This window comes from Nomascus leucogenys, chromosome 12 (assembly GCF_006542625.1).
Source record: "Nomascus leucogenys isolate Asia chromosome 12, Asia_NLE_v1, whole genome shotgun sequence".
Lineage (NCBI taxonomy): Eukaryota > Metazoa > Chordata > Mammalia > Primates > Hylobatidae > Nomascus > Nomascus leucogenys.
Genome location: NC_044392.1, coordinates 63,045,068 through 63,072,553, shown reverse-complemented (window position 1 = coordinate 63,072,553; position 27,486 = coordinate 63,045,068). Strand labels below are relative to the sequence as shown.

The window sequence follows — 27,486 nt, the reverse complement described above, 5'->3', positions numbered from 1 at the left end:
GGCTCAGGCGATCCTCCCACCTTAGTCTCACGAGTAGCTGAGATTACAGGCGCGAGACACAATGCCTGGCTAATTTTTGTATGTTTTGTAGAGGTGAAGTTTTGCCATGTTTCCCAGGCTGGTCTTGAACTCCTGGGCTCGGCTCAAGTGATCCGCCGGCCTCAGCCTCCCAAAGTGCTGGGATTACAGGTGTGAGTCACTGCCTGGCTGATAGTTTCAATGATTAGTTTAAGTGAAATCTAAAGACCTCAATCTTGAGAGAGTCCTGAGGTCCTTGAAGGGTCCAAAAAACCACACTTTGAGAATGGCTGTTTTTTTTAAATCATTAATTCAATTTGATCACAAAAGTGACTAAATTGATACCTAATGGTTTATTCAGACTGCATATCATCTTGGTGCATTCAACTGAATCAGAATCAGGTTAGACAATGTTTTTTTCAGCACTACAGTAAATTCTGATGTATAGCAGGGATGTATTAATTATAGAAAAAAGCTGATAAATATGTATACTGGAAAGGATGGTCAGAGATGGTGCAGAATACACTATTTTTCACTGTACATCATTTAGGTTATATTTAAATAATACATATTTTATACTTTGATAAAAAGTATGTACATACTTCTTACTTATTAAATAATTTTGATCAAGGATGTCAAATTTACTATTTTTAGTCGGTTAAAAAAGAACATGCAAAAATTCTATTATAGAACAAAATAATAATTAACTTTCCTTTACGAGTTCTTTAGACAAAATCATGTCCTTTGCAACAACATGGATGAAGATGGTGGCCATTATTCTAAGCAAACTAACACAGTAAACCAAATACTTTTCTCACTTATAAGTGTGAGCTAAACATTGGGTACAAATGGACATAAAGATGGGAACAATAGATACTGGGGAATACAAGATGGGGGAGAAGGGAAGGGGGCAAAGGGTTGAAAAACTACCTATTGGGTTCTATGCTTACTTCCTGGGTGATGGGTTCAATTGTACTCCAAACCTTACCATCATGCAATATACCTTTGTAAAAAACCTGCACATGTACCCCACAATCTAAAATGAAAGTTAAATAAATAAATAAATAAATAAATAAATAATGATGTAGTATAAAAAAAGTGTTCTTTGGCTTATCAAGTTTATCCCCTACAGACCTCTTCACACTTTTTTTTTTTTTCAGACAGTTTCGCTCTTGCTGCCCAGGCTGGAGTGCGATGGTACGATCTCGGCTCACCGCAACCTCCACCTCCTGGGTTCAAGTGATTCTCCTGCCTCAGCCTCCCAAGTAGTTGGGATTACAGGCATGCACCACCACGCCTGGCTACTTTTTGTATTTTTAGTAGAGACAGGGTTTCTCCATGTTGGTCAGGCTGGTCTCAAACCCCGGACCTCAGGTGATCTGCCTGCCTTGGCCTCCCAAAGTGCTGGGATTACAGGCGTGAGCCACTGCGCCTGGCCCACATCTTCTTGTAGTCCTAAATACCATGCGTATTCTTGGAGAGCATTCTCCAAATTTGTCCAAAGTTTTTCCTAACAAGAAAGCTCACAATGCACACTTGTCAGGAGTCTACAGGACCACAAGACATTTGAAAGCTAACATTTGTAACTGTCCTCATCTCTACTGTGATCTACAAAAGCCCTGTTTTGTTTCAAGTAAACATAGCATGTGCTAAATTTGTGATATGTGATGAAATGGAGAGTGTTTGTAAGATCTCAGGGCCCTTCCACCATCTAAAGTAAGACAGAAGGAGGTTGAGAGGAGGGTTTCTCCAGCATAAACAATATCCCTTAACTTCCAGCCTTTCTGACACCTCTCTCTGTCCACTGCAGTTCCAGTATGACGCCCCCCCCCCCCAACCCCGCTTTTTTTTTTTGAGATGGAGTTTTGCTCTGGTTGCCCAGGCTAGAGTACAATGGCGCGATCTTGGCTCACTGCAACGTCCACCTTCTGGGTTCAAGCAATTTTCCTGCCTCAGCCTCCCAAGTAGCTGGGATTACAGGCGTGTGCCACCATGCCCGGCTAATTTTTGTATTTTTAGTACAGATAGGGTTTTACCACAATGGCCAGGCTGGTCTCAAACTCCTGACCTCAGGTGATCCGCCTACCTCAGCCTCCCAAAATGCTGGGATTACGGGCGTGAGCCACTGTGCCAAGCCAGTATGACACTTTTCTACCTTGTAAATGACTTTTGGTGAAGAATCTTTGCTAAATATTAGTCCAACTGAGTCAGCTGAGCAAAGCTTCAATGCTGAAATTTTTTGAAAAGGCATAAACAAAGTTCAAGTAACATGAAGGCATGTGGACATAAAGAACCAGCCTAGGCCTGGCGCAGTGGCTCACACCTGTAATCCCAGCACTTTGGGAGGCCGAGGCGGGCGGATCACGAGGTCAGGAGATCGAGACCATCCTGGCTAACACAGTGAAAGCCTGTCTCTACTAAAAATACAAAAAATTAGCCGGGCGTGGTGGTGGGCGCCGGTAGTACCAGCTACTCGGGAGGCTGAGGCAGGAGAATGGCTTGAACCCAGGAGGTGGAGCTTTCAGTGAGCCGAGATTGTGCCACTGCACTCCAGCCTGGGCGACAGAGCGAGACTCCGTCTCAAAAAAAAAAAAAAAAGAACCAGCCTTAAGAAATGTCCAGAGAATGGGATTTAACTACCAAATAACATGTATTATAAATATTTCTGGCTTGTTAGGTGAAATGGGTTTAAGTTTTCCTAGACAGCTTCCTGGCAATCAATGTTTCTGCTAACCAGCATTAAGAGCTACTTTTGCTATATCATGAACAAAGCCAGTCAAGCTATTTCAATGAAAAATAAATAAATGGAAAATGTTGGCTTTCTATTTGCAACTTCAACTAAATTTCATTAAGATACAATATGCCCGAGTAAGAATCAATCTTCATTTGTATTTCCATTTTACTGGGCATATGTTGATATGTAATTCCAATATATAATTCCAATTAATTTGACTTGACTTTAATACTCTACAATACCCTATGATGCTACTATTGTGACCCCAATCCTAATCCTCTTGTACAGTAGTTGTTTTAGATGAGGAGGATTAAAGTAGTATAGAGAACTGATGAGCTGAACATATTTGTAAATGGGCAAACTAACATGCAAACTTAAAGGTAATGAACATATATATACATATATGCACACACTTGTGTGTGTATATTTACTTATTTAATCCTCTTTTCACAATCTCAGTCAATGTTATGTTAAATAATCTGAATCTAGTAGCAAACACTCTTAATTCTCCTTGTAAGAAAATGACTTACATCATTTGTTCAACCAAATAAGCATGATTTTATTTAGGGAGAATGAGGCTATTATATAAGAAAGGTGTGGGGGGTATAAAATGGATCACTTACTTTTGGGATAAGTACCCACATCAGTACAACTTTTTTCAAAAGATAGTGACCCATTTATTTTAAATTGAAAACAGGAATTTTCCAGTGTCTACTAAAAACACCACAGATTAGCTGGGCATGGTGGCGTGCGCCCAGAGTCCCAGCTACTCAGGAGAATCTCTTGAACCTGGAAGGCGGAGGCTGCAGTGAACAGAAAGGAAGAATGGGGTATACTTTGTTAGCTAACAAAGAAAGATTTGTAGAAGGGCAACATTTTAGGATAATAGCCAAAGAAGATCGAATATCAATGTCCTAAATTATTAAACTTCATCGTATTGTTTTTGCAATTAAAATTGCAAACCAGCTGGGGGCAGTGGCTCGCACCTGTAATCCCAGCACTTTGGGAGGTCGAGGTGGGTGGATCACCTGAGGTCAGGAGTTTGAGACCAGCCTGGCCAACACGGTGAAACCTCGTCTCTACTAAAAATACAAAAATTAGCCGGGCATGGTGGCGGGTGCCTGTAATCCCAGCTTCTCAGGAGGCTGAGGCAGGAGAATCACTTGCACCCAGGAGGCGGAGGTTGTGGTGAGCCGAGATCACACCACTGCACTCTAGCCTGGGCAACAGTGTGAGACTCCATCTCAAAAAAAAAAAAAAAAAAAAAAAGATTGCAAACTAAGACTTTGAAGAGAAAAAGAGACAGACATGATCCCTGCCCTCATGGAGCTTAGATTCTGGGAAAGAAAGAAAGTAAATAGGTAAACAAATTAATTAAATAAATATGTTCTAATAAGCATACTTAAAATGTCATATTGCTGGAGGTTGAGAAGGGGAGATAATATGCTCTTTCCATATAACTATGTTGACTGACTTGTTCCAATGAACATGTATTACCTGATAGTAAAGAAAATATGGCCAGGTATGGTGGCTCACACCTGTAATCCCAGCACTTTGGGAGGCAGAGGAGGGAGGATTACCTGAGAACAGGAGTTCAAGACCAGCCTTGGCCATATGGCGAAACCCTCTCTCTACAAAAAATACAAAAAATTAGACAGCAGTGGTGGCACACACTTGTGGTCCCAGCTACATGGGAGGCTAAGGTGAGGATCACCTGAGCCCAGGAGGTGGAAACTGCAGGAGCCAAGATCACACCACTGGACCCCAGCCTGGGCAACAGAGTGAAACCCTGTCTCAAAAAACGAAAAACAAAGCCCTACAAAGTAGCAGTTTTAAAAGATGACAAGTTATACATGTGTGTCATAGAAAAATTAAAAGATATGTGTGAATAGAAAATAAAATTGACAGGCCGGGCGCGGTGGCTCACGCTTGTAATCCCAGCACTTTGGGAGGCTGAGGCGGGTGGATCACGAGGTCAGGAGATTGAGATCACGGTGAAACCCCGTCTCTACTAAAAAATACAAAAAATTAGCTGGGCGTGGTGGCGGGCGCCTGTAGTCCCAGCTACTCGGAGAGGCTGAGGCAGGAGAATGGCGTGAACCCAGGAGGCGGAGCTTGCAGCAAGCCGAGATTGCGCCACTGCACTCCAGTGGTGACAGAGCGAGACTCCGTCTCAAAAAAAAAAAAAAAAAAAAAAAAGAAAAGAAAAGAAAAATTTACCTGCCATTATACCATCCTCATTTAAAGTTATTTATATTTTGATGTAAATCCTGACTTCCTTTTATGATATTCGTGCATATGAATAAACATAAATATGGAATATGTATATATGTATGTATACGCTGCTTAATAGACATTTTCCATTAATATCGGAAACTTCTTTTTTTTTTGATGGAGTCTCGCTCTATCGCTGAGGTTGGAGTGCAGTGGTGCAGTCTTGGCTCACTGCAACCCCTGCATCCCAGGTTCAAGCCATTCTCATACCTAGGCCCCACGAGTAGCTAGGATTACAGGTGTGCGCCACCACACCTGGCTACTTTTTGTATTTTTAGTAGACATGGGGCTTCACTGTGTTGGCTAGGCTGGTCTCAAACTCCTGACCTCAAATGATCTGCCCGTCTCGGCCTCCCAATGTGCTGGGATTACAGGCCTGAGCCACTGCACCCAGCCTCTTTTTTTTTTTTTGAGACGGAGTCTTGCTCTGTCACCCAGGCTGGAGTGCAGTGGCGCGATCTCGGCTCATTGAAACCTCTGCCTCCCAAGTTCAAGCGAATCTCCTGCCTTAGCCTCCTAAATAGCTCAGATTACAGGTGCCTGCCACCATGCCTGCCTAATTTTTGTATTTTTAGTAAGGATAGGGTTTCGCTCTGTTGGTCACGGCGGTCTCAAACTCCTGACCTCAGGCCACCCACCTCAGCATCACAAAGTGCTGGGTTTATAGGCATGAGCCACTGTGCCTGGCCGGAAACATTTTTTGATGTGTCTAGTTCCACAATGCTGTTTTTGAAGAGTGGCATTCTGATCTATGGATGTATTATACTTTAAAACATTACCTACTGTTGGCCGGGCGTGGTGGCTCACGCCTGTAATCCCAGCAATTTGGGAGGCCGAGGCAGGTGGATCACCTGAGGTCAGGTGCTTGAGACCAGCCTGGCCAATGTGGTGAAACCCCGTATCTACTAAAAATAGGAAAATTAGCTGGGCATGGTGGCAGGTGCCTGTAATCCCAGCTACTTGGGAGGCTGAGGCAGGAGAATCACTTGAACCCGGGAATTGGAGGTTGCAGTGAGCCGAGATCACACCATTGCACTCCAGCCTGGGTGACAGAGTGAGACTCTGCCTCAAAAAAAAAAAAACAAAAAAAACAAAAAAAAAACAAAACAAAAAACATTACCTACTGTTGTCCAGGTGCGGTGGCTCACACCTGTAATCCCAGCACTTTGAGAGGCCGAGGCAGACAGATCACCTGAGGTTGGGAGTTCAGGACCAGCCTGACCAACATGGAGAAACCCTGTCTCTACTAAAAATACAAAATTAGCCAGGCATGGTGGCGTATGCCTGTAATCTCAGCCACTACGGAGGCTGAGGCAGGAGAATCGCTTGAACCCAGAGGCGGAGACTGAGGTGAGCCAAGATCGTGCCATTGGACTCCAGCCTGGGCAACAAGAACACAACTCTGTCTCAAAAACAAAACAAAACAAAAAAACCTTTTGTTGCACATTTAGGTTGCTACATTCGTTTTTCCTTTTATAGTATTTTCCACACTAGAAATTTAGGATATAATTTTAGACAAAGAATTTCTGGCCGGCCTTCCTTCCTTCCTTCCTTCCTTCCTTCCCTCCCTCCCTCCTTCCCTCCTTGCTTCCTTCCTTCTTTCTTTCCTTCTTTCTTCTTTCTTTTTCTTTTCTTCCCTCTGTGGCCCAGGCTGGAGTACACTGGGCTCGCTGCAGACTCCCTGCGTCCGGCTCCCGTGATTCTCCTGCCCTGGCCTGCGGGCTGCCTGGGATTGCTGGCGGGCGCCACCACCCCTCCCTGGTTTTTCTCCTTTGGCTGGAGGCGCGCTTTCGCCATGTCAGCCAGGCTGGTCTCCAGCTCCTGACCTCCGGTGGTCTGCCCGCCTCGGCCTCCAGAGGTGCTGGGACTGCAGACGGAGGCTCACTCACTCGGTGCTCGGTGTTGCCCGGCCTGCAGTGCGGTGGCGTGGTCTTGGCTCGCTGCAGCCTCCGCCTCCCAGCCGCCTTGCCTTGGCCTCCCAGGGTGCTGGGATTGCAGCCTCTGCCCGGCCGCCGCCCCGTCTGGGAGGTAGGGAGCGTCTCTGCCTGGCCGCCCATCGTCTGGGTTATGAGGAGCGCCTCTGCCCGGCCGCCCCGTCTGGGAGGTGAGGAGCGCCTCTGCCCAGCCGCCACCCCGTCTAGGAAGTGAGGAACGTCTCTGCCTGGCCGCCCATCGTCTGGGATGTGAGGAGCGCCTCTGCCCGGCCGCCCATCGTCTGGGATGTGAGGAGCGCCTCTGCCCGGCCGCCCATCGTCTGGGATGTGAGGAGCGCCTCTGCCCGACCGCCCCGTCTGGGATGTGAGGAGCGACTCTGCCCGGCCGCCACCCCGTCTGGGAAGGGAGGAGCGCCTCTGCTTGGCCGCCCCTTCTGGGAAGTGAGGAGCGCCTCTGCCCGGCCGCCCCGTCTGGGAAGTGAGGAGCGCCTCTGCCCGGCCGCCCCTTCTGGGAAGTGAGGAGCGCCTCTGCCCGGCCGCCCCGTCTGGGAAGTGAGGAGCGCCTCTGCCCAGCCACCCCTTCTGGGATGCGAGGAGTGCCTCTGCCCGGCCGCCCAGTCTGGGAAGAAGTGAGGAACGCCTCTGCCCGGCCGCCCCGTCTGGGAAGCAAGGAGCGCCTCTGCGCGGCCGCCCCGTCTGGGAAGCGAGGAGCGCCTCCGCGCGGCCGCCCCGTCTGGGAAGTGAGGAGAGCCTCTGCCCAGCCACCCCTTCTGGGATGTGAGGAGTGCCTCTGCCTGGCCGCCCAGTCTGGGAAGAAGTGAGGAACGCCTCTGCCCGGCCGCCCCGTCTGGGAAGCGAGGAGCGCCTCTGCGCGGCCGCCCCGTCTGGGAAGCGAGGAGCGCCTCTGCGCGGCCGCCCCGTCTGGGAAGCGAGGAGTGCAGCGCCTCTGCGCAGCCGCCCTGTCTGGAAAGTGAGGAGCGCCTCTGCCTGGCCACCCCATCTGGGATGTGGAGAGCGCCTCTGCCCAGCCACCCCGTCTGGGAGGTCTACCACAGAGGCCAGAAGCAATGTGGGGGCTGGACGTGGTGGCTCACGCCTGTAGTCCCAGTACTCTGGGAGGCCGAGGCGGGTTGATCACTTGAGGCTAGGAGTTCGAGACCAGCCTGGCCAACATAGCGAAACATATGAAAAATACAACTGACAAGGCCGGGCGCGGTGGCTCACGCTTGTAATCCCAGCACTTTGGGAGGCTGAGGCGGGCGGATCACGAGGTCAGGAGATCGAGACCACGGTGAAACCCCGTCTCTACTAAAAATACAAAAAAAATTAGCCAGGCGTGGTGGCGGGCGCCTGTAGTCCCAGCTACTCGGAGAGGCTGAGGCAGGAGAATGGCGTGAACCCGGGAGGCAGAGCTTGCAGTGAGCCGAGATCGTGCCACTGCACTCCAGCCTGGGAGACAGAGAGAGACTCCGTCTCAAAAAAAAAAAAAAAAAAAAAATACAACTGACAAACCAACCAACCAACCCAGCGACAACAAAACAGGTCTACCCTGGAGTCATGCTCTAATTTTTTCTATTTTCCTCCCTTTCTGATCCTTTATCCCACTTTCTTTTTCTTCCTCTTCCTTCTCCTTCTTCTTTGTCAAATAGAGGATTGAGTTATTATCAGTGATCCACACAAAGTCCCTCTCTCATTTATTTTCTTTAATTCCCACCCCCCATTTCTATTCCCTGTCTTCCCATGTGCAACCTTCCTAATATGTTTGATATGCATCTTTTTGTTTGTATGTACTTTTAGAAAATGTTTATTGTTTTGTGTGCAAAAAAATATAAAAAAATAAAAAAATAGAAAAAGCAAAAAAAAAAAAAAGAATTTCTGCAAATTCTATTTTTTATTCATATTGCCAACTTGCTGTTAGGATTCTACCAATTTCTTCTCCCTACCACAGTGTAACAAAGGGTTATTTTTTCACTCTTTCACTGTATTTTGCAGCAAAAGTATTTTCAACTAACAACCATGGCCACAGCAATATTAAAAAACTAAGAGTAGGTTGGGCACAGTGGCTCACACCTGTAATCCCAGCACTTTGGGAGGCCAAGGCAGGCAGATCCACTTGAGTTAAAAAAAAAAAAAAATCCCTATATCTCAACCAAATATTAGCATTAGATGAAATTCAAGTAATCTAATTTTCCAGTTCTTGAGAAGTAGAGAAAAATATGAAACCAGAAAAAAAACCTCTCAGTGATGTAATGCTTTCTGGATCTAGTGCTCTCTACATTCAAAGAAGCAGAAAGTTTTTGTTTTGTTTTGTTTTGTTTGTTTTTCTTGAGAGAGAGTCTCGCTGTGTCGCCCAGGCTGTAGTGCAGTGGCATCATCTCGGCTCACTGCAACCTCCGCCCCCTGGGCTCAAGCAATTCTCCTGCCTCAGCCTCCCAAGTAGCTGGGATTAGATTACAGGCATACACCACCACGCCCAGCTATTTTTTGTATTTTTAGTAGAAAGGGGTTTCGCCATGTTGGTCAGGCTGATCTTGAACTCCTGACCTCAGGTGATCCACCCAACTCAGCCTCCCAAAGTGCTGGGATTATAGGCGTGAGCCACCGCGCCTGGCTGTTTTGTTTTTTAAAGAAAAAAAAAAATCATAGACTACAACTTTTGGCACAAAGAACTTACCAATCTTGTTTTCTGAGCTATTATTACACCAGCAAATTTCACCTTTTTTAATGCTTCATTTTTGCCTTCTTCTCACAGAGTGAAAAACTGGCTACTACCTAAGTTGAGAGTCCTATGTCCCTTTCACATATTAATTTATTTCTTGGTTGGCGAGGAGTTTCCAGATATAGACCCATTTCACATTTTATAAAACAACATGAGATGTCATGGAGAAAAGAAAGTTGGGGGCTATGTCCATCAATAGTAGGTTTTGCTTGGCAGAATTCTAAATTATATTCGGGAATAAATAATGGTATGTGTTCTATTTTCTACAGCAACCCAAAATATATTCAACAAATCGATATCTAAGTGGGCCATTTAAAATTAACACATAACCTACCCTGTTCCAGAATTTGAAGAAGAAATGAACTGGCTAGATTAAAGTTACAAATCCTGAGTTGTCAGGATCATATCATTTACATTACTTTGAATGTAAATGAGTATTTGAATATATTAATAATAGATGGTATTTCTATTACAATCTACTTCACTTCCAGTATCAGATGCCAAATAGGGAGACTAAGTGGATTATAATTCATTAAGAAAAAGATAAACAACAGAGAAAGCTTTTCCTTTTCTTGCAAAGAGCTAAATTGAACTATTTACTCACAGAGATAATTAACATTTTACTGTTTTACATTAACAAAATCTTTGGAGGACTAGAGACAACAGAGTAATATAACATTTCATTTTAAAGGTTTAGTCTCATTCTAAACGTTTTTAAACCATATTTTAAATAGGTATTTACGTGTCTAATCTCTTCTAATAACTTTCTAATAACTTCTTGTATATAACAGTAACTGTTTAAAAATTCCTTGAGTAAGTCTGAACTTCATTATGATGCTATCTTTGACTTCCCCCATTATCTCCAATAAAGATCTGAGTTTTGTTTTCTGGTTTGCTTCACCAATAACAGACAAATCTCACAAAAGAGTATTAAAATTGAGTACTGTTTGGCACTAAAACATTATTCACCATTCTCTCCATGGAAATCTTTAGTAAAAGGAGAAAAATCTGCTGGGCGCGGTGGCTCACGCTTGTAATCCCAGCACTTTGGGAGGCCGAGGCGGGCAGATCACCTGAGGTCAGGAGTTCGAGACCAGCTTGGCCAACATGGTGAAACCCCATCTCTACTAAAAATACAAAAAATTAGCCAGGCATGGTGGCATGCGCCTATAATCCCAGCTACTTGGGAGGCTAAGGCAAGAGAATTGCTTGAACCCAGGAGGCGGAGGTTGCAAGTGAGCCAACATCACGCCATTGTATTCCAGCTTGGGCAATGAGAGTGAAACTCCGTCTCAGGGGAAAAAAAAAAAAGAGAGAGAGAGAAAAATTCATGTGATCTGAAGAGAAACCAGAGTATACTATTCTCAAAAGTTTACTTGCAAAGCTTTTTGGGAAGATATTTGCAGACATTAAAGATGTATCAAAGTCAGCATTATTACCTCAAAACAGCACCATTAAATAGCCTTTTTAATTGCTAACAATATAAATCTTAGACTATGCTGCCATTAAGATAATTGTCAGTTATTTTATTAGAAAGATATTTTTTTTTTTTGAGACGGAGTCTAGCCTAAAATATACAATTTTTTTTTTTTTTGAGACAGTCTTGCTCAGTTGCCCAGGCTGCAGTGCAGTGGCACGATCTGGCTCACAGCAACCTCCGTCTCCCGGGTTCAAGCAGTTATCCTGCCTCAGCCTCCGAAGTAGCTGGGATTATAGGCACCCGCCATCATGCCCGGCTGATTTTTGTATTTTTGTAGAGGCAGGGTTTCATCATGTTGGCCAAGCTGGTCTCAAACTCCTGACCTCAGGTGATCTGCCTGCCTGGGCCTCCCAAAGTGCTGGGATTATGGGCGTGGCCCACTGCGCCGGCCAATATACAATTTTCAAATGAGTGTTTTATTTTATTATTATTTTTTTGAGACGGAGTCTCGCTCTGTTGCCCAGGCTGGAGTGCAGTGGCGTCATCTCCGTTCACTGCAAGCTCCGCCTCCTGGGTTCATGCCATTCTCCTGCCTCAGCCTCATGAGTAGCTGGGACTACAGGCACCCACCACCATGCCCGGTTAATTTTTTTGTATTTTTAGTAGTAAAATATTTGTATTTTTAGTAGTAGAGATGGGGTTTCACCGTGTTAGCCAGGATGGTCTCGATCTCCTGACCTTGTGATCTGCCTGCCTCAGACTCCCAAAGTGCTGGGATTACAGGCGTGAGCCACCGCTCCCGGCCCATGAGTGTTTTATTTTCCTGGAAACTACAGTAATTTTTAAACCACTGTCCTTCCTTCTACTCCATCAAGTTTTCTAGGTAAAAGGGTAAATACTAAAAACAACATCATACAACACAATAGACTGAAGTAAGGATGTGCATTTCTAATTTCCAGGGCAGGTATTTCAAACATTAGGTTCAACCTCTTTAAAGATTTTTCCAATTGAGCAAAATAAAGGCCTACACTAATAGTGAGCTGTTGAAGACAAGGTATGAAGCAATTTTAAGTACATTTGAGGATGTGAACACACCCAAAACAGAAGAAGAAAATCCCCCAAGTCTGTGAAGACACCCAATGTTCCATTTAACTTATGGCACTTAAGATAGAACTCCTTTGGAAACAAACATATACTTCTTGAATACAAAGAAAAATTGTTTTTATTTTTATTTTTTGAGACAGAGTTTCGCTCTTGTTGCCAAGGCTGGAGTGCAATGGCGCAATCTCAGCTCACTGCAACCTCCGCCTCTCAGGTTCAAGCGATTCTCCTGCCTCAGCCTCCCGAGTAGCTGGGATTACAGGCATGCATCACCATGCCTGGCTAATTTTGTATTTTTAGTAGAGACAGAGTTTCTCCATGTTGGTCAAGCTGGTCTCAAACTCCTGGCCTCAAGTGATCCACTCGCCTCAGTCTCCCAAAGTGCTGAGATTACAGGCGTGAGTCACCACGCCTGGCCTCAAAGGAAAATTATTATGCCTTCATTTGTGAAAGTCATTTTATTCTCTCTTAGCATATACACATTTGTTCCCTTTCATTTGTGAGGTCAGAATTTATGATGATTAGTAAATAAAACAAAGTCAATAACCAAGGAATGGCATCATGATTCTGTAGAATCCTGTGATATCAGCATCTGTGTGCTGTGTTGCTTCATAGGTTCTGGCTAACTTCATTCTAACCTTGGAACAGAAGTAAAGAAGTTAGGAGCAGGGGTCCTTAGACTCTTTTGGTGCCAGGGATTCCTCTGGCCATTTGGTAAAACGTATGGAACCCTTGTCAGAATAATGTTTTCTTTTTTTAATATAATATTTTTTTTTTTCTTAAACAAATAGAGACAGGGTTTCGCCATGCTGCCCAGTCTGCTCTTGAACTCCTGGGCTCAAGTGATCCACCCACCTCAGCCTCCCAAAGTGCTGAGATTACAGGCGTGAGCCACGTGCCCAGACAGAATAATGTTTTTAAATGCAAAAAATAAAATGCAAAGACAGAACTGTCAAAATACTTTACTTGGAATTAACAATGTGCTTTTAAAAAATAAAATAAGATCCAGCAGTGGGTATAATAATCACAGTAATTTTGAGGTAGTGATAAGCTTAAACAATTTCAAGATAGCTATAACAGCTGCATTATGGTATGAAGTACATGATTTCTACTGGTGACAAAGTCACAGGTACTGCTAATACAACCATGGTTTGTTGCCTACATTCATATTTGAATGAAATTCCAAGTTTTAGTTATAGGTTAATGAAAAGATGTAATATTTTTCCCCCAAACAAGTTCACAGACCCCTCAAATTCAATAGACCTTAGGGGATCAATATGCAGACCCCAGGATAAAAACCTCTCATACGGGAACAGAAGAGCAGGTCAATAAAGTAAAAACGTAAGTTTTGGTTCCCAAAACTCAATAAGACAAATTACAAAGGCCCTGTTACTCTCCAAAATAGTCTAACACACCACAACAGTGTATAGACTTGAATTCATTCAATAATCTTCAAAAGGTTTGTGTAGGAAGAGCAAAATCAGAGGGAAGACATATCTTTCAACCAATAATCAAATATATAACTTATAATATCAGTAGATTTTGAGGAAATTCTCCTATACAAAGGCTAAGTCATTGTAATTAAGTCAGATTCAACAATATCATGAGTTGTGATTAGCAACATGATAGCGTAGATAACCAACAGAGCTGGATCTTACTCTGCAGGTCAAATGGTCAGTGACACCCTTCAATGGCTCAGCCCATGCAGCTGCCTCACTGGTGTGGTGGATGTGAACCCTTCTTCTCATTATGTGTACTGTGATCCCAGAAGATTGTTATTGCTGGACAGGTGGGGTAGCTCACACCTGTAATCCCAGCACTTTGGGACGCCAAGGCAGGAGGATGGCTTGGGGCCAGGAGTTTGAGGCCAGCCTGGGCATCATAGTGAGACCCTATCACTAAAAAAATGTTTAAATAAATTAGCTGAGTATTATGGCCCATGCCTGTAGTCCTAGCTACTCAAGAGGCTGAGGTGGCTCTGCTTGAGCCCAGGAGTTAGAGGCTGCAGTGAACCATGATGGTTTCACTGTACTCCAGCCTGGGCGACAGAGTGAATTTATAAATTTATAAATGTATAATTTATAGATTTATAAAATTATAATTTATAAATTTAGAATTTATAAATTCTATACATTCTATCTTAAAAAAAAAGATTGTCATTGCATTTTAATCTCTTCTCAGGACACTAGGAACCAAACATGCCACCTAAACTAGTCCTTCCATTCATTGTAAAAATATCCTATAACACTCCCTTCCTGCAAAGAGAAAAATATATAAACTAAGTTGCAGTATTACAAATGAAAAGTGGGGGGTTGGACAAGAAATAACAAAAGGAACAAGGGATTGGCACCAACTGCATGTGGTAGGGCAGGGGGGCCTACTAGGAGAAATATTAAGATGATTCAGAGGTTTTAAGCTTGGCTACCTTCAATAATGGTAGAATCAGAAGAAAAAAACTAGGTTTGGAGGATGAAGGAAAGTTGAGAATAGGCAGAGATAATGAGCTTTAAGTGACATATTAAGTTCAAAATGCCCAAGAAGCAACTGGAAAAGCAGATCATCAATAAGAGTGTTCAACCCCTGTCCTTAAGAACTTACAATCTGGAATCCTTTTATAGCTAAAGATTTGGATTTAGTAGTGATTCTACTAGGTAGTCCCTAAAAGCTGTGGGAACAGCAAAGTCCTCCAAGAAAGAGCACGAAAGACCAAAAGAAACGCCATAAATTTAAGGACAAAAATTTTAAATATTCTAAATACTAAAAGCTATTTGAAATGTTAACATCAAGTGCTAAAAACACTTTTATGGCCGGGCGCGGTGGCTCACGCCTATAATCCCAGCACTTTGGGAGGCTGAGGCGGGCGGATCACAAGGTCAGGAGTTTGAGACCAGCCTGGCCAATACGGTGAAACCCTGTCTCTACTAAAAATACAAAAATTAGCCGGGAGTGGTGGCGGATGCCTGTAGTCCCAGCTACTTTGGGGGCTGAGGCAGGAGAATCGCTTGAACCCGGGAGCAGAGGTTGTAGTGAGCCAAGATCGAGATCGGGCCACTGTACTCCAGCCTGGGAGACAGAGCGATACTCTGTCTCAAAAAAAAAAAAAAAAAAAAAAAAAACACTTTTACAACTTAAAATAGTGGCCTTTTAAGAGGATATACCTCGATACATTTAAATACATTTCCAGAAAAAGATAGTGTCTCAATAACATACCATATTGTATTAAAACATAAATTTTAATTTAACTTGTCCTTCCTATTCAAACTGTACCTCTCTTTATAGAGGTATTCTAGTTAAATTAAAAATAAATGGTAGAATTAAAGGCATAATTATTTCCACTTGCAAACCACTAGTGAAATAATGAAAACAGGCTATTAATGTAGTACAAAGAGGGATAACCAAATATATGCCTCCTGAAGGAAGTACACACCAATATCTAGGAATTATACTGGTCCTCTCCCCCCACACTCCCACTCGGAAATCAAACCTGAACTAAATTTGTTCAGTCTTCAATCTAGCTCCCAATTTACAAGAAATACAAAGGATAGAGGGACATATTAAACTAGGACATGTTAAATCTATACCTGAGGGACATATTCATCAACATCCAGGATGAGAGAAACTGGAGGAAAAATGGCCTGGTTCCTTCAACAAATATTAGGTTGGTGCAAACATAATTGTGGTTTTTAAGTTGCCATTAAAAGTAATGGCAAAAACCACAATGACACTTGCACCAACCTTACAAGGAAAATACATTACAAGGAAAATAATTAAGATGAGGGAACCTATAGATTAAAAAGTTTAAGAGACATCCCAAACAAATGTAATATGTTACCTTGTTTGGACCCCAAATCAAACCAACCAATTATTTAAAAACAACTGAGGAATATTTGAATACTGACTGGATATTTGGTGATGTTAATTTTTAAAGGTAGGGTAATGGCATTGTGGTTATGACTTTCTCGAGAGTTATCTTTCAGATATCTATATTGAAATAAAACAAATGAAATCATTTGTAGAATTTGCTTCACAGTAATCCAGTAGGGTCTGGGGAAAGTAGATAGGGGAAGAGATAAATCGTGTCGCTCAACTCTTTGTGTTTTGAAATTTTCCATACTTAACTGTTCAAAAGGGAAAAAAGAAAAACACCATTCTCAGGGGTTGCCAACAAAAACTGAAAACAACAGTTTGAATTTTGTCTCCAAGCCCTACAAGCTGAGCAGCCCTGGTCTAGTCACGCAACTTCTTAGTGTCCCTATCGGTTAAACGGAGACAAACAAATACCACCTAATAAACTTGTATTTGTTCAAGCCAGAAACCTGGGTTATAACCTTAACGTCTTTGACTTTCCCAGTCTCCCACATCTATCTCGTCTCCACCAAATCCTGTCTGTTTCTCTACCAAATCCTGTCTTGTCCATCACCGTGGTCTCACACCACTCCAACAGCCTCCTTTCAGCCTGTTCTCCATATTGCATCCAAAGTGATGTTCCTAAAACGCAAAATCCAATCAGGTCATCCCCAGTCCCACTGAAAATCCCTTTTTTTTTTTTTTTTGAAACAGAGTCTTGCTCTGTGGCTTGAGCTGAGCTGAAGTGCAGTCGTGTGATCTCAGTTTTCATTGCAGCCTCCACCTCCTGGGTTCAAGCGGTTATCCTGTATCAGCCTCCCAAGTAGCTGGGATTACAGAAGCACACCACCACGCCTGGCTAATTTTTTGTATTTTTAATAGAGACGGGGTTTCACCATGTTGGCCAGGCTGGTCTTGAACTCCTGACCTCAAGTGATCCACCAGCCTCAGCCTCCCAAAGTGTTGGGATTACAGGCGTGAGCCACCGCGCCCAGCTTGAAAATCCTTCAAGTGCTTTCAATCAGCTTCAAGACAAGAGCGCTCCTTTAAAATTTTTTTACCCTCCTTTATTCCTTAAAAATCCCTTTAATTTTTTTACCCTCCTTGATTCCTTAAAATGGCTTACAAGGCCCTCCATTTTCTCATACTGTCTATCTCTTCAACTTCTATCTCTTCCCATTCTCTTTGACTTTTTTATGCTTTAGCTTTGGTAAAATTCTTTCAGCTCTTGCATTACACCCTGTACTCGAGTGTAGCTTCAGTGTTCATGTCTGGAATGTTCTTTCCACCCATCATCACTGCCTTGCCTGGCTAGCTCTTTCATCCTTCAAGTCTCAGGTTAAACAGTATTTCCTCAGAGAGGTCTACCCAAATTGCTTCTATACTAAGTTGGGTGTCTTCTCACACCTACGCAATACAGTATTTGTTCCTACAGGAACCTGTACTTACCCTATTATAACAGTACCTACTTGTTTGTAAAGAGTATTTGCTGTGGCAATTATATATTTATCTGTTTTCCAGCTAGACTATAACTCTAGGAGGGCAAGTGGTAAAATTTGTTCACTGCTGAATCCTAAGTCTCTCATGGTGCCTGGTAGCCAATAACAAATTGCTGAACATATAAAATTCACAACAATCTGGACTGTTTTCCTCATACCCAAGTTCCATCTTCCTTGTCCTCAACTGCAACAAAAACAAGACAGCTATGTAGGCATTTACACAGAGATCTTAATCTTGCATAGGAGTGAGCATTATAAAGTGAATTGAAAACACGATGGGAATGCAGAACATAAGGAGTTGAGAAATCTATTTTCAGGCTGAGATAATTTGTATCCAAATTTACAATCTAAAGAAAACTCAGGAGGGCCAATCTAACAAAAATGAGTCCAATGACACACATAGTTCCCACCAAACCATAATAAGTTTTCAGACCTAAGATGTTAGATCACTTAAACCCTTCAGTCTCAGTTTCCTTATGTGTAAAACAAGGGATCCCGATCAGCTGGTCATTAGGATCCTTTCCAGGGCTAATATATGCCCTAATATTTAAAGGCTAAAAGATGTAAACTAGTGAAGCACTAATCATTTGCTTTCATCCTATAGTGATATGATTTTTTTCCTTTTTAATCTGTTTAAGGACATTACAGTCTATCCCGTTAAGCTTACAACTAAACCTTCAAATCTATTCAGCTATAAAAATCTTACAAAATGCTCCTCAGATCATTAACTTGCATATTTAACAAGGGTAACTGCAATCTGATGAAACAACAGCATCTACCTAAACCCAAAATGAATTACTGAAATATATTTAACTTCTGTGTAAATAATAAATCTTACTACGTGTTTTAAGTGCTAAATATCTTGAATTGTTGGTCATTTCTATGGCAATCGGAAGGCAAAGTCGTGCCCCAGGGTGTAAGACTTGAATTTACGGGTACTGTTTAACACCTAACTAAAAAACTGAAAGATACATAGTCTTTGCATCACCTCACTGGGCTGGTGGTTGAGATAAAAAAATTGTTGAAACCACAGTAATTTTTGAAAAAAAAATTCAAAACAAGTTATAGTAAGTTACAGTAAATAAAGTAGCGTGTAAACATTTTACTGTTATCAGTAGCAGCCCAGTTTCTAATCAGCCACTGGAAACCCAAGGAAAGACTAAAGTAGTAACAAGTTTGTCTCCTGGTTTAGATTAATTACAAACTAGTTTTGGCAACTGCTTGTTCTATCAAATATGTCATGACAAAGTAATAAAATGTTAAAAAGCATGCTGGAAAAAAAAAAAAAGACGTACTTGGAACAAAAAACTTGCATCGGACCAAGTGTAACGCTATCCTCCAGATTTCTCTCAACAGGGCCGCCTTAAGTCCAGGAGTAGAAGAGCGCTGCGGCGGACGCTGGCAGCCACAGGTTGAATGACAAAGAGCCCCCGTCAGCACCACTCCCAGGAGTCTGCGGGCTGCCCCGTCCCCTCCGCAAAGTCTACTCGAACCCTGCAGTCACGCCTTGGCTGTAGAGAATGCAGCTCTCCGCATCACTCTCGCAAGTCACCAGGTGGGGCAAGGATCGGCGGGCCAAGAAGGTCGGGGCGGACAATGTCACGAATCATAAATAACTCCTGCCCGGAGTCCCTTCCCTTGGGGCAGAAGCGGCCAGGAGAGTCTGGAGGTACCACATGCAGCAGCCTCATGTTATCCCTTTTCCAGATCAAAGCATCTCTCGAGAAGCCTATTGAAGACTTACTTAGAGGGGAAGGGACTTCCCCAACGTCACCGCGCACCACGACCCAACTCCTCGGCCAGGCCAGGGACCGGCATCTGACCACGGGGCCCGCGGCTCGGCTGAGAGAGGCGCTGTCCCCAGCGCCTCAAGGTCTCCTTCACCAGCACTGCGGTCCGAGGCCACGCGGCTGCCTGTGACCACGATGCCCTCTGCTGGGCCGCCTCCCTCCGCCGGAGACAAAGTCTCCCAACCCCGGAGGTCCCCTCCGACCCCACCAAGGCAGCGAGGGCACCGTGGGGTCCGCGCCGCGTGCCGCCGGCTGTTACCCAACTAACCGTTATATGCGCGGATCGCAGCGCCGAGCGTGTGCGTGACGTGGTGGCGCGAGCTGGAGTTCCACGGGGCCCACGGTCCGGCTCCCGTCCTTCGCTCGCTGCCTCGTTTGGTTGTTCCAGTCACCCACGCAGCCAGCCAGTCACGTCGCAGCTCACCACTTTGTCTGGCCGGGCCGGCGAGGCTGCTTTATAACCCGCCGGGGCCCGAGCATGCGCACAGGGGGCGGAGTCGTCTCTCCCGGCCGCCGCCCCCTCGCCGCCACACACACGTCCGAACTGCAGCCCGCGCCTCCACACGCTTTCAGCCGCGCGCGCCCCCTAGCTCGCCCGCGCGCGCCGGCGCCCCCTCCCCGCCACGTGACCGGCGTCCCAGTCCGACCCGCGCGCTGCGCCCCTGCTGAGTGGCGCAGAGCTACCGCGCCCTGCCAGACTCGCCCCTTGGTCCATGTCTGACGAGCTCTAGGCAACCTCCCCTCGTTCGGGACACAAACATCGGTCTCACCCCTCAGTTTCTGCCAGAGAAAAAGGAAGAGTCACCAAGAGGCCTGACCCTGACGGGTGGGGGGAGATGCGCGTACGGAGTAGCGGGAAGCGACTGAGGAACTGGGACTGGGCAGCATTTGACTGGATGCGGGTGCCGCTGGCACCCGGGAAGACGCCCGGGGGCCGGCGCTAGGGAGCCGGGCATGGGCTGGGATGTGTTTGAATTCCAATCCGGGCCTGACACCAGTTCAGTGACCTCGGGAAGTTCCCCAACCTTCCGGGCCTGTTTCCTCCCTCAAGTGGCGACAGTAATAGAACCGACCTCGTAGGCTCATCCGGAGGTCCTGATGGGAGAACCCATGCAACTTGCCACCACAGAGCCAGGCCCGCGGCGGCTGGCGCCTGGTGGGTATTAAAGACGAGTCGGGAAAGAAGAGCAGGTAAGAGGGTGGGGAGACTGGCCCAGTGGGTTGGGGTGTGCACCTCGGCCACGTGGAAAAGCGAGAATGCAGGGGCCGGACGCTTATGGACGATGCATATGTGGGGCCGGATAGAAGTGTGGCAGGCGGCGCTGGGGCTGATGCGCCTCACCCGGATTATCCTCTGTAATCCTCACAGCCCTGTGAAGTGGGCACTGCCATGAACATTTGGTAAATAAGGGACCCGAGGCTCAGAGAGGTGAAGTAACTTTCCAGACGGCCCAGCTCGTCAGCGGCCAGCATTTGAAGTCACACTCCAGAGCCTGTTTTTAACATACTAGCCGCTGTGACCGCATAACCAACGTGTGTGTGTTGAAGTGATCAAATAACCATGGAGTGTCTTTGATGTCCAGGACTTTTGAGAAATACCGAAAAAGTATGAGGCAAGGCCCCTGCCTTCAAAGAGCTTGCAAGTTTTTGGGGGAGACTTAGGCACAAATTAACCAACATCTGTTGAGCACTTGCTGCTTGCCAGGACCCTGCCGTTCCCCTCGTGTCTTCCTCCCTTCGAGGACTCACCCCCTCACTTACCCTCCCCCTCAATTCTCACAGCAACCCTGGGAAGTAGGCCTTATGGTTTCTGTTTTGCAAATGAAGAACCTGAGATTGAAGAAGAGTAGAGATTGGAGGATCAGGTCCTGAGAGGTCCCATGTGCTTTCCAATAACAGTTCAGTATATTAGAAGATAGTATGGCATCCACGGCCAAGTACTACTAGTGAGTAATACAGTAATTGCTTTTTACATTTGATAAACACGGAGAAAGGGAAGGCATTTCGGGTCATTGGGGCAGCTAGGACTTATAAGAGCACTGTTAGGGTGGCAGCAGCATTCAGGTAGATGGTAAGGAGAATTAAGTTAGAGAGACAGGATCCTGAGTCTGGTTCAGAAGTAAATTTATAAGGTCGTGTTCTATGGAATGTAGTGAGAAGTGGTTAAATAAGATGAATCCCAGGAAACCTCAAACGAAGGCTTATAGAGCCCCATAGGGTGGTAGATTCACACTATAGACCTGAGAGCCAGATCTGTTGAGTTCCAAATTTGATTCTTGCACTTACCAGCTCTGTGTCCTCAGGCAAGTCATTTTACCTTTCCAAGCCTCACTCCCAACTCTGTGAAACAAGGATAATACCTACCTCAGGGTTATGATGATAATAAAACTAGTATTTATTTCAGGCCGGCATGGTGGCTCAAGCCTGTAATCCCAGCACTTTGGGAGGCCGAGATGGGCGGATCACTTGAGGCCAGGATTTTGAGACCAGCCTGGCCAACATGGTGAAACCCTGCCAATACTAAAAATACAAAAATTAGCCATGCCTAGTGCATAGTACCAGCTACTGAGAAAGTTGAGACAGGAGAATTGTTTGAACCCGTGAGGCAGAGATTGCAGTGAGCCAAGATCTCATCATTCACTCCAGCCTGGGCAACAGAGTGAGATTCCATCTCAAAAAAAAAAAAAGGTCCGGGTGCAGTGGCTCATGCCTTGTAATCCCAGCACTTTGGGATGCTGAGGCGGGCGGATCACGAGGTCAGGAGTTCGAGACCAGCCTGGCTAATATGGTGAAACACTGTCTGTACTAAAAATACAAAAAATAGCCCGGTGTGGTAGCATGCGCCTGTAGTCCCAGCTACTTGGGAGGCTGAGGCAGAAGAATCACTTGAACCTGGGAGGTGGAGGTTGCAGTGAGCCGAGATGGTGCCACTGCACTCCAGCCTGTCCAGCCTAGGCAACAGAGTGAGACTCTGTCTGAAAAAAAAAAAAAAAATTAGTATTTATTTGGCAGTGTCTAGCATATAGAAAACATTACAATGAAACCTAACCCTAAAGATTAACCCTAGAGGCCCTTCCCTTGAATAGACCCTAAAGAGGCTCTGAGAGGGGCCCTAACAGTATGTTCAACAGGATCATACTTTGTGTTGTATTGCAATTTTGTACTCCTGTCCTTGGAGATAGATAGTCATCAAAATTATAGACACCTCAGGCCCTACAAAACCTGGATCTGCTTTAATAGATTTTAGTGTTGTGAAGACTTTGGAATCAGAAGACCTGGTCCCGGCCGGGCACGGTGGTTCACGCCTGTAATCTCAGCACTGTGGGAGGCTGAGGTGGGTGGATCACCTGAGGTCAGGAGTTCAAGATCAGCCTGGCCAACATGGCCAAACCCTGTCTCTACTAAAAAATGCAAAAAAAAAAAATAAAAAATAAAAAAAATAGGCCTAGGCCGGGCATGGTGGCTCACGCCTGTAATCCCAGAACTTTGGGAGGCTGAGGCAGGTGGATCACCTGAGGTCGGGAGTTTGAGACCAGCCTGAGCAACATGGAGAAACCCTGTCTCTACTGAAAATACAAAATTAGGCCAGGCGCAGTGGCTCACGCTTGTAATCCCAGCACTTTGGGAGGCCAAGGCGGGCACATCACGAGGTCAGGAGATCGAGACCACGGTGAAACCCCGTCTCTACTAAAAATACAAAAAAAATTAGCCGGGCGTGGTGGCGGGCGCCTGTAGTCCCAGCTACTCAGAGAGGCTGAGGCAGGAGAATGGCGTGAACCTGGGAGGCGGAGCTTGCAGTGAGCCGAGATTGCGCCACTGCACTCCAGACTGGGCGACAGAGAGAGACTCCGTCTCAAAAAAAAAAAAAAAAAAAAAAAGAAAGAAAATACAAAATTAGCCGGGCGTGGGGGCGCATGCCTGTAATCCTGGGAGGTGGAGGTTGTGGTGAGCTGAAATCACGCCATTGCACTCCAGCCTGGTCAACAAGAGCGAAACTCCATCTCAATAAATAAATAAATAAATAAATAAATAAATAGGCCAGGCACAGTGGCTCATGCCTGTAATCCCAGCACTTTGCAAGGCTGTGGCAGGCGGATCACGGGGTCAGGATTTCGAGACCAGCCTGACCAACATGGTGAAACCCCATCTCTACTAAAAATACAAAAATTAGCCTGGCGTGGTGGTGCGCACCCGTAATCCCAGCTACTCAGGAGGCTGAGGTAGGAGAATTGCTTGAACCCAGGAGGCAGAGGTTGCAGTAAGCCGAGATCGTGCCACTGCACTCCAGCCTGGGCGACAGAGTGCAAAAAGAAAAAAAAAAAGAAGATCTGGTTCCATAACTGCTATCTGTGTTATTCTGGGCAATTAATTCACTGAACTTCCCTGGGCTTTAGTTTCCTTGCCAGATAAATTAAAAATAATACCTACTAGCCTGAACTGTTGTGTTAATCAAATGAGATAGTATCTGCCGAAGTAATTGGTAAAACTTGAAAAGTGTTCTGTAAGTATTTATGAATTAATGTCATAATTTGTCTAAAGTACATAAAAGGGAAAAATTAAAAGCAACTCCAAGGCTCTTACCTGGAAAAATAGAAACAGGGTGGGTGGGTGAGCTGGTGAAAATAAAAAAATAATACAGGTAAAATCCTTGCTCTTCTGCCAGGTTTTTTTCCTGATTTGAGGCACATGACATTGAAGAAATGAACTAGGGAGCATAGGATGAGAAATCAGAGTGGAGAGGAAATTGGAGATCATCTAAGGCACTCCTGACTTTTTACAGAAATGGAAATTAAGGCCCAGGGACGCTAAAAGACTTGTCTGAGGTCTCCCATCTGATGATTGGCATGATCAGAAACTCCAGTTTCTTTAAGTATAAAGAACAAGTACAACCTTTAAGATAAAATATTTTGTCATGGGGGTCTTTCAGAAACATTACATCAGAACCCAGAGAAGGCCTGGCACTCTCTACTGGCTTTTAGCTTTATCACAAAATTCTTAGGATTCACCTTTCTGTTTTAAAGGTTGATAGACTGGATGCTGCTATGGTAATCTGCCTCAGGAAAATGCTGGACTGTTGTTTGCAAGCTGGTTAAGTGAGCAAATCTTGGGAAGATTTCAAGGTAAGAGTTGTAACTTTGGAAGTTAGTGATGCAATAAGAAATGCAAATGCAAACTTCCAAAGTTATGATATAGGTACTCTTTAAGCTGAGTAAGTTGCTCTATTGCATTATCTGAAAAAAGAAAGATGAAATTACAGTGTGTTCTCCGGAATTCACCTGCTTAACTTGCAGTCTTTCAGTTACTTCACCATTTCTGTGATGTAGTAAATAGGAAGGTGCTATTTTGCCCATTTTAGTAACAATAAACAGTACAGGAAAGGATTCTTTTTTTAATTGACACATTGTAATTGTACATATTCTAGGTTACAGTTTTGGTGTTTCCATACATACAAAAATGTTGTATACTGATCAAATCAGGGTACTTAGCATATCTCTCACCTCATGCTATTTTGTAATATACAATACCTTATTGTTAACAGCAACCCTACTGTGCAATAAAACACCAGAACTTATTCTTCCAATCTAATTGTCACTTTGTACCTGTTGACCAACCTCTCCCTATCCTCCTTTCCCGTCTCCCCTTTCTAGTCTCAGATAACGACTGTTCTTTCTGCTTCTAGGATATAAACTCTTTCTTTAAAAAAAATTAGATTCCACAGATCATACAGTATTTGTCTTTCTGTATCTGGCTTATTTCACTTAACATAATGTCCTCCAGGTTTAACCGTATTTTCACAAATGGCAAGATTTCATACTTTTTTACAGCTGTATAATCTGTTATCCATATGTACCACATTTTCTCTTTTTTTTCTTTTTCTTTTTATTTATTTATTTATTTATTTTTTTGAGACTGAGTCTCACTCTGTCCCCCAGGCTGGAGTGCGGTGGTGCAATCTCAGCTCACTGCAACCTCCGCCTCCCAAGTTCAAGTGATTCTTCTGCCTCAGCCTCCCAAGTAGCTGGGATTACAGGCGCCTGCCACCACGTCTGGCTAATTTTTGTATTTTTAGTAGAGACGGGGTTTCACCATATTACTCAGACTGGTCTTGAACTCCTGACCTCAAGTGACCCACCCACCTCGGTCTCCCAAAGTGCTGGGATTACAGGCATGAGCCACCGTGCCCGGCCTCACATTTTCTTTATTCATTCATTCACTGTTAGATGTTTGGGTTGATTCCATATCTTGGTTATTGTAAATAGTGCTGCAGTAAACATAGGAGGGCAGATACCACTTCAATGTAACTGATTTCATTTCCTTTGAATGTATAGCCACTAGTGGGACTCGTGGCTCATACAGTAGTTCTATTTTTAATTTTTTGAGGAAAAAATTTTCAACAAAGGTGCCAAGAACACACATTGGGGAAAAGATAGTCTCTTAAATAAACGGTGCTGGGAAAATTGGAAAGTCACATGCAGAAGAGTAAGACTAGACCCTGTCTCCACCATATACACAAATCAACTCAAAATGGATTAAAGACTATCTTCTGTAGCTGCTGTACTAATTTGTAATTCCACCGAAAATGTGTGAGTGTTGTCTTTTCTCCACATCCTTGCCAACACTTGTTTTTTTTGTTTGTTTGTTTTGTTTTGTTTTTTAAGACAGAGACAGAGTCTCACTGTGTCACTCAGGCTGGAGTGCAGTGGTGCAATCTCGGCTCATTGCAACCTCTGCTTCTGGGTTCAAGCAATTCTCCTGCCTCAGCCTCCCAAGTAGCTGGGACTATAGGCATGTGCCACCATACCTGGCTAATTTTTGTATTTTTAGTAGAGGCGGGGTTTCACTATGTTGGCCAGGCTGGCCTTGAATTCCTGACCTCAAGTGACCCACCTGCCTTGGCCTCCCAAAGTGCTGGATTTACAGGCATGAGCCACCACGCAGCCTGTCTGTTTGTTAATAGCCATTCTAACTAGAGTGAGATGATATCTCATTGTGATTTTGATTTGCATTGGCCGGATGATTAGTGATGTTGAGCATTTTTTCATGTACCTGTTGGCCATTTGTATGTCTTCTTTTGAGAAATGCCTATTAAGGTCTTTTGCCCACTTTTAAATCAAGATAATTTGTTTTTCATTGTTGAATTAAGTTATTTATATATTCTTCAGATATTAACTCCTTGTGAGATGTATAGTTTGCTTATATTTTCTTCCATTCTTTAGATTGTCTCTTCATTTTGTTACTTGTTTCCCTTTTATGTACAGTACAAAAGCTTTTCAGTTTGATGTAATCCCATTGGTCTATTTTTTGCTTTTGTTGTCTGTGCTTTGAGTTCTCTTTTTAAAAACCCTTGCCCAACCTGGTGTTGTAAAGCATTTCCCTTATGTTTTCTTTTAGTAATTCCATAGTTTCAAGTTTTATATTTAAGTCTTTAATCCATTTTGCGTTGATTTGTGTATATGGTGGAGACAAGGTCTAGTCTTAGTCTTCTGCATGTGACTTTCCAATTTTCCCAGCACCATTTATTGAAGAAACTGTCTTTTTCCCAATGCATGTTCTTGGCACCTTTGTTGAAAAACAGTTGGCCATAGATAAATGAATTTATTTCTGGGTTCTTTATTCTGTTTCACTGGTCTCTGTGTTTGTGTTTATGCCAATACCATGCTGTTTTGGTTACTACGGTCTTGTAGTACATTTTGCAATCAAGTACTGTGATGCCTCAGCTTTGTTATTTTTTTTTTTTTTTTTTTGAGACGGAGTCTTGCTCTTTCCCCCAGGCTGGAGTGCAGTGGCGCGATCTTGGCTCACTGCAAGCTCCGCCTCCTGGGTTCATGTCATTCTCCTGCCTCAGCCTCCCGAGTAGCTGGGACTACAGGCGCCCGCCAACACGCCCGGCCAATTTTTTGTATTTTTAGTAGAGACGGGGTTTCACTGTGTTAGCCAGGATGGTCTCGATCTCCTGACCTTGTGATCCGCCCGCCTCGGCCTCCCAAAGTGCTGGGATTACAGGCTTGAGCCACCGCGCCCGGCCTTGCTTTGTTATTTTTGCTCAGGATTGATTTGCCTATTTGAGTCTTTTGTGGCTCCATATGAGTTTAATGATTGTCTTTTTTTTTTTTTTTTTTTTTTAGACAGAGTTTTGGTCTTGTTGCCCAG

At 44.3% G+C, this 27,486-nt stretch overlaps 1 protein-coding gene and 1 long non-coding RNA gene across 2 annotated transcripts in view; one reads left to right on the top strand and one right to left on the bottom strand.

Annotated features, from left to right (window-relative positions):
• The window catches only part of SLC16A1 (solute carrier family 16 member 1), a 48,158-nt gene extending 28,240 nt beyond the window's left edge, over positions 1–19,918 (bottom strand). Inside the window, exon 1 of the mRNA XM_030824820.1 lies at positions 19,604–19,918. The gene's annotated coding sequence lies outside the window, so the exon portion shown is untranslated. The remainder of the gene's footprint in view (positions 1–19,603) is intronic.
• An 80-nt stretch (positions 19,919–19,998) lies between these two features.
• Positions 19,999–27,486, top strand: part of LOC105738416 — a 57,223-nt gene continuing 49,735 nt past the window's right edge. Inside the window, exons 1-2 of the long non-coding RNA XR_004032691.1 lie at positions 19,999–20,526; positions 24,357–24,455. This is a non-coding gene — a long non-coding RNA (uncharacterized LOC105738416). The remainder of the gene's footprint in view (positions 20,527–24,356; positions 24,456–27,486) is intronic.